Source organism: Protopterus annectens, chromosome 11.part0 (genome assembly GCF_019279795.1).
Source record: "Protopterus annectens isolate FY-2018-M chromosome 11.part0, PAN1.0, whole genome shotgun sequence".
In the NCBI taxonomy this organism is placed as follows: domain Eukaryota; kingdom Metazoa; phylum Chordata; order Ceratodontiformes; family Protopteridae; genus Protopterus; species Protopterus annectens.
The window spans coordinates 1,412,940,745-1,412,953,245 of record NC_056745.1 but is presented as its reverse complement, the minus strand read 5'-3'; the positions used below and the strand labels follow the sequence as shown (position 1 = coordinate 1,412,953,245).

Sequence of the window (12,501 nt, the reverse complement as noted above, 5' to 3'; positions counted from 1 at the left end):
CACTATTCTAACTATTCATCACGTAAACTCCACATAGATATTCTACAAACTACCAAGCTTCAACTTTCATTAAAGAAATACCTCCTTACCTCGGGGGATATTCACCTAATTCCAGGGCCAAGCAACATTATACCCCCAAACAAACACACTGCAGATCTACTCATCATCAGTCTTAACTCTCGCAATATATCAAACAAACTTCTTCACTTACACACATTCATAACTCACTACTCCCCCTGACATCCTAAACATAACAGAGACCTGGCTAAAACCCAGCACACAGAATGAAGAAATTCTCCCTCCAGGATGCAATATCCTATAGCTAGATAGAACAGGAAAGAAGGGTGGGGGCATTGCAATTGTCTATAAAAATACAGTTTCTCTCCAACCTCTACTAACTCCTCTACCAAAATGTAACATTCCTGAGATCGTAGGCTCTGTGCTACTGTTAAATAAGAAAAACAGCATCAATATTCTCTGTGCATACATCCCTCCAGGTAATAACACTCCAGTAATTGGGGAGATTCAATATCCTCTGTGCATACATCCCTCCAGGTAATAATGCTCCAATAATTGAGGAGATTCTACAATGATCAAAAGGCAATCTCTCACAGGAAGCTATCTTATTAGGTGACCTAAACACTGACTGGCTAGCCCGTAACTCTTAAAACCCCACTAACCACATCAACCTGTATGGATTTTCTTAACTCATTCAAGAACCAACTAGAGTAGACAAAAAAATCCCATAAGGAATCTATACTAGATTGGGCATTAGTAAATTACCCTGAACATAATTACCAAGTAGGTAGTCTACCCGATGGACTTAGTGACCATCTCCCTACTTTCCTCCTACAAAAACATACTAACTTACCCAAACCTACAGTCTATAGACAAGTCAAAAACAATGGCAATGTTAACCCTCTAAAACTGAACACTCTTTAAAAAAATGTAACTGGGAACCACTATGCACCTTTGACCCAGACTAAGCAGTGGACAATTTTAATAGCACTCTTATTAAAATCTTTGATTCAGTTGCCCCAGTAAGAAAAATTAGATCTAAGCAACATTATGCTCCTTGGCTTACTAAATCCACTAGAGCCCTATTAAAACAGTGGCAAGGCATGGAAAACCTAGAAGAAAGATAACACTAGTCTATCCAAACAAAACTATCAACACCTTAGGAATCAGGTGAAAAAACAAACAAAGCTTGATAAACAGAACTACTTTCTAGATATACAAAATAAACACTCCAGTAACCCCCAAAAGTTCTGGCATGCAATAAACTCCCTACTAAAACCTGGTAAAACCTCCACACCAGCTCCAACCTCCACCTCTACAAAAACAAATAGTGATGTAGCCTCCCAATTTAATCACAACTTTATTGAATCCATGAAATCACTATCAACTCAACTTTCCAAAAATAGCTACACAGCCATACCAACAACTCCTAACAACTCACCTTCCTTTACATTCTCTTCTGTCCCAACCTCAACAATAAAAAAACACCTCTTAAAACTTAAACCCACTACTCTTGCAGCAGATGGTATACTGGCTCATTTCCTAAAAATGGCTGCCGACTCTCTATCCTGCCTATTCTCAACCTTAATCAACCGTTGCATACAGAAATCCCACATCCCTCAACTATGGAAAATCTCCCCCTTCATAAGAGTGGGAATTCCTATGATTTCTCTAACTATCTCCCCATAGCCATTCTGTCTCCTTTATCAAAGGTACTTGAGAAATGCATACACTCTCAGGTCATGCATTTCCTAGATTCTAGCAATCTCTTCTCCTCTACACAACATGGTTTCCACCCACACCACAGCACAACTTCAGCCCTTCTCTCTTTCACAAACTTGGTTAACCAACATAGAAATAACAACAAATTTCTATCTATTATATTCATGGACCTCTCCAAAGCATTTAACATGGTTTCCCACTCCATTCTAATAGATACTCTTACCTCTCTATCCTTTGCCCCTAACACTTTGGCATGGTTTAAAAAACTATCTATCAGATTGACAACAAGCTGTCCAGTGGCAAGGAGTTATATCATCTTTACTCCCAACTACAACTGGTGTACCTCAAGGTTCCATACTCAGTCCACTCCTCTTTTCTATCTTTACCACTAATCTACATACCTCTACCCTACAGGATTCACTCATACAGTATGTAGACGATTCCACCCTGATCTGCTCTGCCCCAAATCTCACAACCCTACAGCATCTCATCCAGGAATCTTTTACCTCAGTAGAAAGGTGGATCACAGATATTCAACTTATCTTAACTCCCAACAAAATGAAGCTACTTCTATTTACCCCAAACAAATAAAAAAACACTCCACTCTGCTTCTCTATCTCCTCCAATAATGGAACTGTCATTTCATCCTCTCTCCACACCAAGCTGCTTGGCGTCAAAATAGATAACAACCTACACTTTGACATCCATATCTTTCAAACTGTTAAAAAGGTACACAAAAAATGTGGTCCCTATACAGACAAAAAGACTTTCTATCAGATCAAGCTTGGGTCACCCTAGCTCAAACCCACCTTCTTTAAACACTCATGTATGCAGCACCTATTCTCACCTATGTAAGAAAATCTGACCTGGAGAAACTTGAGTCGTGTTATAACAAAATTGCTAAGTTTTCAAAAAATTCCCTCTTTAGAACACACTATTGTATACCTCTTAGGCAACTTCAGTGTCTTGAGCTCCCACAGTTATTAACCTACTACCAACTAGTCATAGCTTATAACAACCTAAAATATCCTGAAAAAACTCCAGCCCTTAGGGAACTACTGACTAAGTACATTCCAAACTGACCACTCCGCTCTGCCAATAAATCACTCCTCTCTATCTCCACAGCCAACAACACAGCAGGTAGAGCTCTATTTTCTCACAGTATAACAAAAAGTTGGATTAATATCCCAACCTCGGTGACTTCTGCACCTAATACCAAACAATTCAAAAACTCCCTTAAGGCCCACCTTATTAGCTCTTGGCTATGTCCATGTGTTACTTAATCCTAGTGTATGCTACCACCATCTTTATCTCTTCTCTCCAATTATTAGACCCTCGGTAAAAATGGAAGTAACAAATGGTATCCCTTGACATTTGGAAATGTTGTTGTGATCTCTGCATGTATATTTTGATGATTAACTTAATGTTCATGTGTATATATTGTTGATATGATCTTTCTTTGCGTACTGTTTTATTATGCACAAAATACTGCTCAATAACAAAGTGTTTACTTTACATTATGTATTATTATCATTGTCTGTTGTATTAATTAAGTGGAGCTTTTCTCCCCGGGCCTCCTCTGCAAATGGACCTCGTCCAGTCCGACCATCCCGGTTAACAAATGTAAAATAAATAAATAAATAAAATAAAAATAAATTAAATGAATATAATGTAATGCAGAAAACTAAATAAGGAATAAAATCAAATGACTAGTTCATAGGTTCATAGGAGATTACAGCCCTAGCCAATATAACCTGATTTTACCCAATATATGACTACTAGGGGCAAAGGAATGGCATGAATTTGTGCCTGTGCATTGAGTATCTTACATATTGCGCCTGTCCATAAGAGACGTAGGCACTACCCCTGGTGTGAATTTGAAGTTTCCCTTTCATTGTTCCAAATGGCATTTGAAGAGGGCTAGGGACGAACTGTGCTTAATGTGAAAAACAAGCCTGTTCCAAAGATGAGGCGATCTCTGAGACACATATCTGTCTCTCCAGCATATTTTGTTTGAGTCACTGATTAAGTTTAGATCTCTAGATAGGGGGACCCTCATGCTGTGTGACTTGCTGAATCAATGCAACTCAATCAGTATCTTGTAAGTCAAGTGTAGGTCACCCCTTAATAGTTGGTAGGAGATACAGTAAATGGATAGGGCGTTTAGTCTAGCTGCATAGTTCATGTTGTTTTCCACCCTGTATTTTCTTTGTGCGGAACCTCTGAGGTTGCTCCAGCTGCTGTAAGTGCCTAGTCAAGTACATGCTAAATGGTGCGTTGTACTTGATTACTGGTCTAATGAGAGGTGAGTACAGCAGGGAGATGAAATTTGAGCTTTGTCAACCAACAGATTTCCTCACCACTGTGGACACATAGCAGTTAAAGTTCAGGCTACTATCTATTTGTGTACCTAGATCTCTCACCTCTGAGTCTACTCTAAGGGGTACACTATTGATGGTGTAATTTGCAAGGTTATTTGACTACAAAGAGTATAATAATGCATTTTTATCATTTAGTTTTAGGCCATAGTTCTAGCACCAGTCATTGTCTGATCTAGACCCTCCTGAAGGATATCTACAGCATTTGGTGATTCAGTGATTGCCCCCAGCTTGCAGTCTTTGGCAGGCTTGTCATCCAGAGGCCTTCCACATTATCCTTGACTTCTGAGCAGTATATTGTAAACAGGAGGGGTCCTACTGCTGAGCCCTCTGGTGCACCTCTAATAATTGGCCTCTTTCTGGATCTGGATTCACCCACTTTAATCATGTATCCTGTCCATGAGCCACTTAGTGACATAGGGATTTATGCCCAGATTTCTGAGTTTATTTAGAATACCCAAGTTGGGAACTCTGTAAAATGCCTTGGCCAGGTTGAGGTAGGTGTTTTACACTCATCCATGGCCTTAGTGACTTTCTCAAAGAAATCTGCCAGATTCATTAGGCATGACCTGCCCTTGACAAAGCCGAATTGGGTTGGGTCCAGTGTCTGGAGATTTCCTATGTCATTATTTATGAGGTCCATGATTATTCCTTCCATAGCGTCAAATATAAGACTATTCAAACATATAGGTCTGTGATTTCCAAGGTCAGTAAGACGGTCCCCCTTTATGCACAAGGATGATTGTTGCTTTCCTCCACTCTATCATGACAAAGTCATTCTGGAGGCTGTGCTTAAATAGAGATCCTAATGGGCCCGATATGTCCTGATTTATGCTTTTTAAGAGGCAACCTAGAATATTGTTAGGCCCCTCTGAAGCTGTGTTTGTACTTTTAGAGAATACAGTGGCAACCTGTTCGTTGGTGATAATTGGCAGTGGGGTGATGGAGGGTATTTCTTCAGGGAAAACTGGGGGCAATGGGGAGTTGAAATTTGAGCTGAATTTGTCAGCCAGCAGATTTGCTATATCTTCTGGCTGAGTAAAGGAGATGCCATCTACAACTAATTCCATATATTGTTGGGTATTGCCATTAAGATTTTGGACATAACTGAAAAATGCCATAATGTTATTCTTAGCTTTTGAGGCTATTTTTACCTCAAAGTCTGCTTTCAGAGACTTGACCAATGCCCTGATTTGCTTGTTTAGATTAATGAGGGCCTTATTGCTCTGTTGTGGACATTCCCTCTTATATCTCATCATGATTTTCTTTCTTTTGCCAACATCCGCGGTGGTGCAGCTGTAGTGTTGTTGCCTCACAGCAAGAGGTTCTCCCGTTCGATTCTCGGCTGGAGTGCGGGGAGTGCCTTCTGTGTGGAGTCTGCGTGTCCTCCCCATGGTTGGGTGGGCATTTGAAAGACATGCGTAAATGGGCGTGCCTTCGTTGAAGGTTGAACATCGAGCTGGCACCTCGGTATTCGTGAAAATCTACTGCCAATCATTAGCACACCGGAGTTCCGCTGTGGTGACCCCTAACCGGGAAAAGCCGAAAGACAAACAACAACATTTTCTTTCTTTTGCATGACCTGTTAATACCAGGAGTCCACTAGGGTGGCTTGTTTTGCCTGTTTGACTTAGGTTTATTTTGGTCTGGTACTGCCATTTCTATGCAGCTGTTTATATGGTCATGCAGGGCTTTTGAAAGGTTTCTCTGTTTAATTGATTTGGGGGAGCTTGGAGGCTAGCTACACCTTCCCTTAATAGGGGGTAATTTACATTACTTATGCTTGTTTTCTTATAGGATTTCTATATTATTATTCCATACTCAAGTTTGGGTCGAATGTAACTAACAAACAATGACTTCATCATTTCTGATTTCTTAGACTTTATAAATCTTTTTATTTAACCTATAGTTCTGCAAATATCATTATGTCTATGGTGAAACAGACCGCAGTTGATCATAATAAACACTGAAACGCGCAATATATATTTTTTTTAATAAAATGCATCTTCATCATATAAACACAAACGGAAGTGAAATTTAGTATAATACATACATGAAAATGTGACAACATCCCTTTAGGTTAAAAACTTGGAAAAGTTTAGGTTGAGTGAAACCCTTTATGATTAGACTTGAGAAATGATGAGGCAATCACAAAAGTAGACCTGACATACTCTGTAGGTTTACAAATATGTGTTCACATAGCTTTTTATTAAAACAAAAGGTAGGTAGCACTGATATAAGTATGGCACCTGCTAAAAATCTTATGCTTATTAATTTCAGATTTATAAAAAAAATGCTTCATGCTTATGAGATAAAACATTTATTAAAACTCACAAGTAGTGCATCCCAATCTAACCTAAATTTCAGCTGATCCTCCTTTACGTAATGACCAAAGAAACTGAACAGAGTTAAGACTGTCAGACATAGATGCCTAAACTTCAGTAACTCATTTTGCACAGAACCAGATTATATGTTGGCAAATAAAATGTTGATAGCATTGGAAGATGTACAATTATACAAAACTGATGAGGTTTCATGGTAACTGTGATAAATGCTCTGACAGATCTGGCAGTACTTGTAATGTAGATTTTTTTAAGACTTTTAACACATTATGTTTTATGCATACTTAGTATTAAAACTGTAAAATTATGACAAACTATTCGTACTAGTATAAGGTGATGAAAATACTAAAAAGTATTCACTATAATTGAATCAAGGTTATCAGAGCACCACAGTTTGTTAAGTCTGGTCCAATATTTATGTATTTTTTTTTACTGATATATGAGCATTTATGTTTGAAACAGAAACTTGATAAGAATGAAAGGTGTAGTTTGTAAGGCTGGAGGAAAGGCTTGTTATGCTGTGCCTTAATTTCATTGCAAAGAAATACACTCCAAAGATTTTGGTATGGGAACTATTACAACTGACAGCATCACAATTAGAACGGGCTATACAAAGGGTTCGGGGACTGGTTGAATTAGATGTCCTCTATATAAAAAGGCAACTCTGTACAAAAAGACAATTTCTAAAATCAGAAAAGAGAGCTGCTGCAATCTCCATCTTTTTGTAGAACATAAATACTTTTTCTATAATCCGTAAGTAGAACCTCATGCAGAGCCCGTTGTGCTATTGGGAAACAACAAATTCTAAGTAGGCATGGCCTGAAAGCAGCTGTGTTAAAGGTAATGCAGTTAATGTTTCCTATACTTGGTAGCTATATGAAGGCCGACAGGAAAAAGCTTGTCATGTTTATTTTTACTAAAGGTTTTGAAATATTATAATATATTGCAGTTACCTCAACTGAAGGTTAATGTGGTATTATCTTTCAGTGAAAAATGTAGAGGAACATGCAGTCACATTTTGAACAGGTATATGGGTAAACACAAGACAGTTAATGTCAGTGGTGAGATTCACTGGACTTCTAAGTGAGTAGGACAGAGATCTTATCTGATATATAAGAGACTAGGGTGCAAATGGAGGGCTAATCAAGGCGTATCATAGGCTGTGGCTTACGTATAACACAACTATTGTGGGTTCTCATTTATTGTATTTAGTTTTTGTGTTATCTCCATGTTATATGACCATTATAAATACTTTTAATTTTTTTCTAAATATGCATCATAGGATTCCAACAAATAATAAATAATTTAACTTACTAATGCCTATGTAGTGTGGAATATCCTACCTCTAGCAGCCTACACATATCCTGAAATTCCAGAGTAGTTTCTGAACAATGAACTTATAAAGCATAAATCTGAAAAAAATTAAATGTCTTGTGAACAATATAAACTACAAAATTACTATTAATAGCAATGTTATCTGTAAGACATTTCCTTTACATTGATAACAGTGCATTCATAGTCTGTCCATAAATGCTATAATATATTAAAATGTACACAAAACCAGAATTATAGCTATGGTAAACTTTCACAGACAAATTGTCATATTTTGGAAACAAAACAACCTAGACATATATTGTTAGAGCATTTGTATTAACCAGATGTAAGCTTTCACATGACAAGAAGTTCCTTTTTGAGTGCATGTTTGTAGATATATTACAAAAATATGAAAATGCATACTTAAAAATATAATTAACAATATAAATAGCACTGAATATCTTTTAAGATGTGCAACTTACAATGCAAATATCAATAACAGTTTTCTTCAACAACTTCTAAGGTTTTACTTAATGCCATGCAATAATATGTATGTCACTTGTTTTTTCAAGTAATAAGTACATATGGAAATATTGTAGAGTTTCGTAATTGCTAACAAATAACTAACAATATCTCTAGTACAACATGATGTAAATGGAAAATGACAATGACGTTTTCTTTCTCCCATCATGGTATTTCATACCATTCCGTATAATAGAATGTAAGTCATTCAGTTCTGAAAATTTGAACTTAAATATGAAAATGTGAATAATAAATGACAAATAGTGATTCATTTCTGTACTGCAGGACATTGTAAATTTATGTCTTTGTGTTATTTTGATAATAATTCTTTGTCCTTTCTAATACTACCTTTCTCTTATTGATAAGTCACTTATTTAATGAGGCGGCACTCAAAAAATGTCTGGACGCAATAAGGAGCTATGGGTGTTTACTGGTAGTATACAGAACAGGCACTACAGGCTTGAATGTTTTAATAATATAAAACAAGATAGATGGTGACAGTTAACACAATACCATGGCTCCATGTAGAAGATGGGAAAAAGGGGGCTGAAGATGATGATGATGATGATATAAAATAAAATCTGCATTATTCTTCATTTTCTAAACGGGAGAAACTGTAATGCAATCTGACTTGCAGTGACTCAGTGGAAACATTTCTTGTGTTCTTCAGCATCATTCTTCCTATATATAAGCACATGATCTCTTTGATTGTACTGACATGCTTTTCTGGTCCTGGGCAAAATGTACTAACCAGCTAGCCACACGCCAGGTGAAGGAAAGACATCATGATAAAGTGCTGTTTCTGGAATGCCGTGATCCATATTTACTCTATGGGACAACACTATGTACACTCATAGCAAATATATACTACATCAAGTAGAATAACCACTGCAAATGGCTTATCAGCCAAATACTATCACTTCTGCCCATAGCATATCGCGCCTTTTGGGTATGAGCTTCTTCTTTCTGTGTGTAGTGAGTGTGGTACTCTCTACTAGTCATGTATCTGGCTGCCTGAGTAAAACAATGTCATGCTTTTCTCTTTCCTCAACTAAAACAGAAGTATCAGGATTCATGGGGATTATTCAAAGCCTAGAGATAAATCAGAAAGGAGCAGTTTGTAATTAATTAAGGCTTGTTATTCTCTTAGCAAGCATAATTAAGTTATATAATTTAGCTATCTGAATTTTGTTATTCTCTTACCAAGTATAATTAAGTTATGTAATTAGGCAAATTGACTTGGAAAATAGAGGTACATAAATATCTCTGTTCTGGGATAATGTGTTCTGCTTATGCTTACAGATGATACACTGATTGTGACTATTTATTTCTGTCTTTAATAAAAAAACGATTTTTAGAGAAGAGGGATTTAGGGGAATTTAGCAAAGCATTAACAATGCACCAGTATTATGTTAGAGTTAAAAGTAAGCAGACAGTAGCAGCGACTTTTGATTGTGATGCTGTGCTATTACCTTGTACAAAACTAAGGCACTGCTTCACAGACATGCTGGTCAGAAACTCCACTCAAACTGCTCTGAAAGGATGAGTTGTATTGGTTATTATTAAAATAATTCAGTGTCATGCATCCATGCATCCATTGCATGACTGAGTGAAACTAATAAGAAATGTGGCTGTCTAAGAATAGTTCATTTGAGCAATTTAAACCACTGTTCAGGTGAATGCCCTTCCAACTTGTGCAAGCATGTAGTGTAGGCATATATATACAAAAAATAGACAGAAAGACAGACAGACAGAAAGACAGACACATACACAAACACACATGCTCATAGGCAGATACATACATACATACACACACACACACACACACACACACACACACACACACACACACACACACACACACACACACACACAAACACACGCATACACGCAAACACACACACATAGACACACACACACACACACACACACACACACACATATACACACACATACACATATGCTCATAGGCATATACATACATACACACACAAACACACACACACACACACACACACACACACACACACACACACACACACACACACACACACACACACACACACACACACACACACACACACACACACACACACACACACACACACAAAAGCACGCACAAAGATCTAGTACCATATGAGTTCGCATAAACACTAATAAAAACATAGACACACACACACACACACATATACACACACATTCACAAGCACAATCACACTTGGACCTGGAGCAGCAATCTGATACATTGGACTAGAGTCTCCCTTTCATACTCTTCCATTATAAAGCACATGTGCAACTCAGCTTTATAGATTTTGTGCACTGCTATTCATGGATTGTGTGCAGTACAGCTGTCTCTGAGTTATTGTACAAGATAGAAATCCCTACAGAGCACTAGACTACATTACACAACGGCCTAACTTGCATACTTCATCCCTAAAGAATACTGTTTTAACGTGTGGTTTGAAAATGTCTTCATTGCTCTGCAGGGCATTATTCTGTTACAGTTCAAGGCAGGCTGCTTTACACCTTTCCAGAGTATGTGAGACATCTTAAATTCACCATTCAGAATTTAGACATACTGACTATTGGGTTATAAAAATCTTTCTGTGTAATACTGGCAACAAGGAAGAATAAGAATTTAGCATTGCCTTAAAACATGGCTGGTGAACAGGACAGCATAACAGGCTGATTGCCAGCATTTCAGAAGAAAATCATTAAATTTGTTGATAATGATTGTGTATATTTATTTTACACTTTTTTTCTTCTAATTTATTTCTAAATTGTAAGTTACACATATTGTAGAAAGACCTGTGCCCACAATTACATAAATATCGATGTATCAAGTCCTTAAAAGGAAATCTCATCTATCTAAAGTTCCATATACTTAGCTTTCATTATACACTAACACCGTTTCTTTTCTTAACATCCTTTTATTCACATCCTGCATGCAACTTCACATCTCAGCCTTGTCTTTGTGCCCCAATCATCTCCTCAGTTGGATCTTTGTAATCAATTACTAACATCTCATACCCCTAACTATAAGCATGCCCTCTGGCTGTTTACCAGACCTGACCTACTCCAAAATATGCTGTTTTCCCTAATAAATGTATACCTTCTGTTTGCAAACATGTATAGTCATACATCTATATTAAACCAGGAAATCTATAATACAGCATCTAAGAGCTCTGAATATGCACATTACTTTGATTTGAATATTTTGATTTAGGATGTGGTGTTTACATGAATATAATTCTATATGCATACCTAACATTTTGCTTTAAAATTACCTTCTTTATTACTGCATGACATATTGCATTTGCTAGATGCATTTGATTGCTCATGGTTTAAATGACACAAGCTTCTTTGCTCAAAAACTGCAAAAGCTCAAAAGAGCTTTTGTTACTGCACTTCTACAAACAACTGGTTTTGGTTGTGCAGTTAAACAGATAAACACATTGAAATTCATTAAGTTATAAAGAAAACAGTCACCATTTAATGTCCACTATTCATTCACTATTTATTCTACTGAGGTTTATATTCCATTTTGGGATTCTGTTCATAATATATGGTTGAATGGGTCACCTACAGATAATTGAAATCCCAAAAAGCCGACATTCATATGGCTGAGACCATATGATCGACTTTTGAAATTTCAAACACCTTTTAAAAAAAAAACACAAAACAAAAACTTACCTACATATTACTAGCAGAGGGGAAGCCCCCCTGCACCCCCCATGGAGGGATGCACCCCCCACATCCCTTGCAATTTAAATATACCAACTCCGAGATCACACTACAGTGTGGAAAATGGAAATCTTCCCATTCTACACTATACAGAGATGTCAGTTTGAAATTCCAAAAGTCAATCATATGGTCTTGGCCATATGAAAGTCTGCTTTTTGGGATTTTGATTATCTGTAGGGGACCCTTTTATTCACCCACTCTGTAATTTTACTTTTATTTTACTGTGGCTGGTTTTCTTTTTGTATTGTGAACTTTCATTTCAGAACAATGTACTCTGTCTTTACTGCAGTAATCTATCTAATGTCTGTGCTTTTTGACTATGACTCATTTAGTGCATTAAAAGAAAAGTGAAACAAAAAGTGAAACTTAATGCAAAGAAAAACTCAGAAAGATTCAGAATAAATGTCTTAGGCTAACTTCATTCAAGACAAGAAAATGTAGTGAGTATATAATACAAATAT

General features: G+C 37.0%; 1 protein-coding gene across 1 annotated transcript in view; it reads left to right on the top strand.

The window, feature by feature from the left end:
- The window catches only part of TFEC (transcription factor EC), a 505,518-nt gene that overhangs the window by 425,684 nt on the left and 67,333 nt on the right, over nt 1–12,501 (top strand). The window lies entirely within an intron of this gene.